General features: G+C 30.6%; 1 long non-coding RNA gene across 1 annotated transcript; it reads right to left on the bottom strand.

Moving 5' to 3' along the window:
• Window positions 1–3,162: 3,162 nt before the first annotated feature.
• LOC139487007 (uncharacterized) lies at window positions 3,163–4,968 on the bottom strand. Its single transcript, XR_011655713.1, has 3 exons — window positions 4,805–4,968; window positions 3,621–3,659; window positions 3,163–3,248 (listed from the first exon to the last, which is right to left on the bottom strand). It is a non-coding gene; the product is annotated as an uncharacterized lncRNA (long non-coding RNA).
• Window positions 4,969–5,770: the final 802 nt, after the last annotated feature.

Below are 5,770 nucleotides of genomic sequence, written 5' to 3'. Positions count from 1 at the left end.
TGACACATTAAATTCATCCATTGACTGGGACAATTTAGGTGAACGTTTGTATGTAACGACCACTGCTCACTATGTACTTTTAAAAGACACTTAAACTATGGGGTCACCAAAGGTTCTCAACACCTTAATAAAGTAATTCGAAAAATTAATCAGAAATAACACGATGTTTTGATTTATATTAATTATATAAATCAAAACATAAAGGTTATTCCTGATTAATTTTTCGAATTATTTTATAATTAAAGGCGTTAAGAAACCTTTGGTGACCCTACAGTTTAAATGTCTATCGTAGGTACGTCGTGAACAGTGGTCGTTACAGACAAACGTTCACGTAAATTGTGCCACAGCCACACTGTTTTGAATTTCATTCTATTATATGGCTGAAACTTAATTAGGAGAAACATGTTTTAAATTTCAACGTACTATTCTAATCCAAATGTATTTTGTACATACACGGTAGTAGTGAGTAGATTTAGTAGAACAAGATATTGAACTTTGACCTTGACCCCACTTTCCTTTTAAGTGACCAATGATCTTAAGAGTTAAGACCCTTAGTCTCGACGACTTACACTTCACGTGTTACGATCACAAGGGGTCTCCAGTTCGAATAGGTCAAAATTGTTGTTGCGACTAGCAGTTAGCATAATAATTTTGACGGTTTAGATAGGGTTGTAAAGGACATAAACACTCTGTCAAGGAAGGTGTGTTCTGTTAAACAGTATCAGTTACAAACGTGTATAAAATTTTGGATATCATAAATCAAATATCTAAGTTACATCTTGTGAAACAAAAGCAAGCCATAAAAACATTAAATATGAAAGAAGAAACAAAAACAAAATTATAACAAAATTATGTGAAATTTTTTTAACAGTGAGGTCGACACATTGAGATTAGACTGTAAATGATAACATGTTCAGTTAAATATAAAAAATAAATAAAAATCGATGGAAAAACATTTGAAAGAAATAGAACATAGCTATGCAAAACAATGTTTGTCATGACTGGCACTTGTTTCTTTATATATTGGCTTCAATCATAGTTTGACTAAAAAGATGTTCCAATACAAAAAAATGTTTTGTTTTTAATGTTTTGCTGCACTGGATATCACAATAACTATCAGGTTAGAATCAACCTGCAATTAATGATTTGCATAAAACTAATTAATAGATACATGGGACGCAACAAAGTACGTTCAAATAATTTACATAGATGTATAACTAACTGTTTGACCCTCAGAACACTGATACAAAATGTAGACGAACGTGGTGGGTTCCATCTGCACTCCTTTCTCGAGTGGTATATATAAAAAAGAAGATGTGGTATGATTACCAATGAGAGAACTGTCCACAAGAGACCAAAATGACACAGACATTAACAACTGTAGGTCACCGTACGGCCTTCAACAATGAGCAAAGCCCATACCGCATAGTCATCTATAAAAGGCCCCGATATGACAATGTGAAACAATTCAAACGAGAAAACTAACGGACTTATTTGTATAAAAAAATGAACGAAAAACAAATATGTAACACATAAACAAACGACAACCACTGAATTACAGGCTCCTGACTTGGGACAGGCACATACATAAATAATGTGGCGGGGTTAAACATGTTATATACATATGTTTTTTACTCAGGTTTAATACATTTGATGAATAACTTAAGCCTTAAGGAAAAGTACAAATTGATAGTAATCTCTTAAACGACAGGACATATGATTCAACAAGTTGAAGTTTACAAAAGGCAGGCAAAACAAGACTACGAACTGATAAAACACTCACACTATTTCATTATATTGAAGATAGGTAAAATACACTATTTTTAAAAGCATGCTGAAAATGAACTTCAGCAATAAAACGTTTAAGTAGACGTTAACAATAATTTCGATAATCTTCGAAAATTATGAACATACGACATTCAATACATCTGTCAATTTTTTTCATTAATATATCATATATATCACCACACATATGTATAATAAGATACACTGGTGATATATGATTAATGACTAAAATGAAACTTACAGCATCTTAAGTTTATGAGATTGAAGAGTTATTTGGGATTAATCATCAAAGGGAACATTCCCCGCAGTATTTAAAGCCAGAAATGTAAAATGGCGATGTGACAAAAACGATATAAAAGACTTATAACAAATATAAGTTTAGAAATAATACAGTTTCAAATCTTTGAGCTACTTCAAGCAGAAAGAAGTTCGAAACTCGAAAATGAACTTGAAACATGTAACAAGTTTTATTCTTATAGCAAATTTGAACAAGATAGTTTATTCAGTTAGACAGGTTAATTTCGTCTTACAGAATAAAGTAGTCTTGTAAAATGTATCTTACCTGCCAACTAAATTTAAACATTTTTTTTCATTAAAAAAAAAAACTTCTATTCAGTATATTCGTTAGATTAATAAGATATAAACTATATAGAAAATGAACAAAATTGGTTAAGGTTCTGTTTTAAAATCCATAGGTTACGTTTATTTGTTTTTGACAGCTGAGCTTTTAATCTCCTTATTTTTCATGGCTTCATCGTAGGTTGGAGGTTCTGTGTGTACTGATGAACAAATCTTTGACCCCTTAATTGGTGTACATTTCCAAAATCTGCAAAAACAAATTATAAAGCATAAAAGCCGTTTTTAATGTTTCAAACTAAAACACGTTATAAAAGATAAAACAACAGTATTGTATTGTCTTTACTGGCATATGTTTGATTCAGAAAACTGTACGGTCATCAAATGTAAATACCTTATTTTCTGTTATACTAATTTCAACATGGAGATGTTTTTCATGAACTATTTTTTTGTAATATCTTTTAGATACTTGTCTTTGTAACAAAATGTGTTTATTATTATGTGTTTTTTAAAAGTTGGTGTCAATGGGTTAAATGCTTGTACCATTTATTCCGTTGACTTTTATAGTCTATCGTTTGATTGAGACGGTTTTTGTGGACTTATATATATATTTTGTAATTTTTAAAACAACACTGTATGAATTTCATGCGTCCATATCTGTTCTGGATTTATAAGTAGTAAAACGGTTGCAAACATGTTAGTTTAAATATGTTATTCAGTAGTGTTAACATGATTTTACAGGCAAAAAAAAAATCAGCAATTAAGCTGTCATATTCAAATTAAATACAAAAATGAGTATACAAACCTTCTAATTAAAATAACTCCAATCAAAATCAAAATAACCGATGACAAACCAATTATTATCCATATGTAGAACTCAATCGTTTCTGAAATTATATAAAAAGAGACTTTATTGTCTTTTCAAAAAGGGGAGCAATATGTATGTACAATCGTATTATGATTATATTATCTTTGTTGTTGATTTAAGTCGAGTCTGTTGTTAAGTTATTATTTTTTTTAAATGAAATAGTTAGTGTTACATTGTTTACCAGACAATTCAAACATTATATAGAATAGAAAATAAAATAATCAAGTTGTTTTCTGTGCATTTGTTATTGTCGTGATTCTTCACGCAGATTAAGTTTAAATGGGAATCAAAAGGTAATTAATGTTGAGGAAAACAAGACCATGTGTTTTTGCATTTTATTCATAGATAACTTATGGATTTTGAGACTTACATCTGGGGAATACGGCCTTACCTTGTACGGGATTCAATGAAGTTGGAACAGCTAATGTACCTGAAAAATGTAAAATACTACCATTTTAATATATACACATTTAATTAAAAGCAAATTCATAGATAAATCAGACATGAATAACATAAACACATTTCATGGATAAGGTCTGGATTGATTGATGAATTGCAGGTGCTTAATGCCACTTGGTGTTGGTGTCATTTTGTTTTGGTGTATGAACCGGAGTGCCCGGAGAGAAACATCGACCTGCCTCAGAAAAACTGATAGTCCTAGTCAATAAGGATTAGAATTGAACGCACACGTTATGTGCGAAGTTCAAACCCTTTTTACTCTATTCATCATTTTTTTTTTTTTATTTAGTTTTTCATTTATTGAGTCACAGTAAACATGAAGTAATGTTCTTGTGTTGTGCAATTACACCACTGTTCCAGGTTGAGGAATGGATGGTTGACTGCAATTATGTTTACATCACGATATCCTATATGTGCATGTCCAAGACAGGAGCCCGTAATTCAGTTGTTGTCGTTTGTTGCTACATACCATATTTGTTTTTGTCTATTGTTTTGTACATAGATCAGGCCGTTTATTTTTTTTCGTTTCAATTGATTCACATCTATCAATTCCCTGTCTTTTATATTTAGCTATACGGTATTTGTTTTGCTCATTGTTGAAGGTCTTACACTGACCTATTTCATTTGTTTTCTTTTGGGGTTATGTCTAATTTACTATATTTTTATTAATTTATATGAATTACATGTTCTAATTAGTCACTAAATCGTAGGTTACGTAATAACTACTCCCTTAAAATGACATATATAGAGAATCAGATACCTAAGAATATAAACAATCCCCCATCATAATCGTCCGATTGGTTATATATGCCAAGCCATTTCACCATATATAAGGCGTATAGCTAATACAGCATAAACGATAAACCAGATAATTATCAGTAATAAAATTATAAGCATAACATATCATAATCATTTGAAAAGTGCAGTTTTAAGAAAAACAATAACTAGCCCTTTGTTTCTTTCGGTACATCCATATATAGCCTTCAAGTATGTGGCTTTGAGCAATCCCAAATGAAAGTAAATCTTGAAATGTGATTGGGATGTTTACAAATTAGTAATCATTATTCCTATTCGCTAAAAAAAGAAACGAGCATAAGATTGTTTACTTATTCTTACCAAAACAATAAGCAGATTTAGATAGTCTAACTTGAGGTAAAAAGTATGTCCTGAAAGCACCGCAATTTCGAACTTTGATGTCATATTCTTCGACACATGTATTACCATTTAGTCCAGATCTACAAACTTTCCTGTCAATGGTTTTATCACTTACGACAGGAAGATTTCCTGAGATAACAATAAAAAAAAACAGAGAAAAACAATAGCATATTTCAATTATAGCTAGTATGTTTCAGCAGAAGAAAGAACTATGAAAAAACTGAATAAATTGGTTTGTCTAATTTCTTTTCATTAAAATTAAAAAAAAACCGCTTGTTGTGACACAAATGTGATATCATTACACGAAATCTAATGTTATTCATAAAATCTCATTATCTGACGAATCTTAATTCTTATGAGCAAATTTAAATATAGATATTAGAAACTTCATTCTCTTGAACATAAACGAAATTTCTCCTTTTCTCCTCTATTGTCTTCTTCAGTTTTGGGTCAAGAGTGTTCACTTTTTGGAAATTGTTTTATTGTGTCAAATTTTCAATTTTGGCGTACCTCGACTACGAGTTTGGTTTGGTTTGTATGGGAGGTGATGCATACATATCAACTGCACTCACCATGTTTTTTTTTTTAATTTCATGCGTTTATTTGAAGTTGTTGTTTTTGACAACAATCGTATATGCTCAACGCACGTCGGAAAACTACTGTTGCCTTATTATCCTGTTGCACTTGAGATTGAGGATTTGAACGAAACTGAAAGCTCTGATTTAAATTTTTGTTTTTGTGTACACAGTTGCAGTTGCACGACTTCAGACAAAAAAGAAAGAGAAAAACGTGATGATATAAAAAATCTTATTGGTACTTCATGTTTTAAAGGTTATTTTCACTATACAGGTTTCATCATAATTTATAGTTGAAAGTCTAGTTTTGTGCAGGAATATGGTAGCGTTAATGTTTTCTCTTTTTTTTTTT

Source organism: Mytilus edulis, chromosome 8, assembly GCF_963676685.1.
Source record: "Mytilus edulis chromosome 8, xbMytEdul2.2, whole genome shotgun sequence".
Lineage (NCBI taxonomy): Eukaryota > Metazoa > Mollusca > Bivalvia > Mytilida > Mytilidae > Mytilus > Mytilus edulis.
The sequence above is the reverse complement of the archived record's forward strand: the minus strand, read 5'-3'. Positions and strand labels throughout refer to the sequence as shown.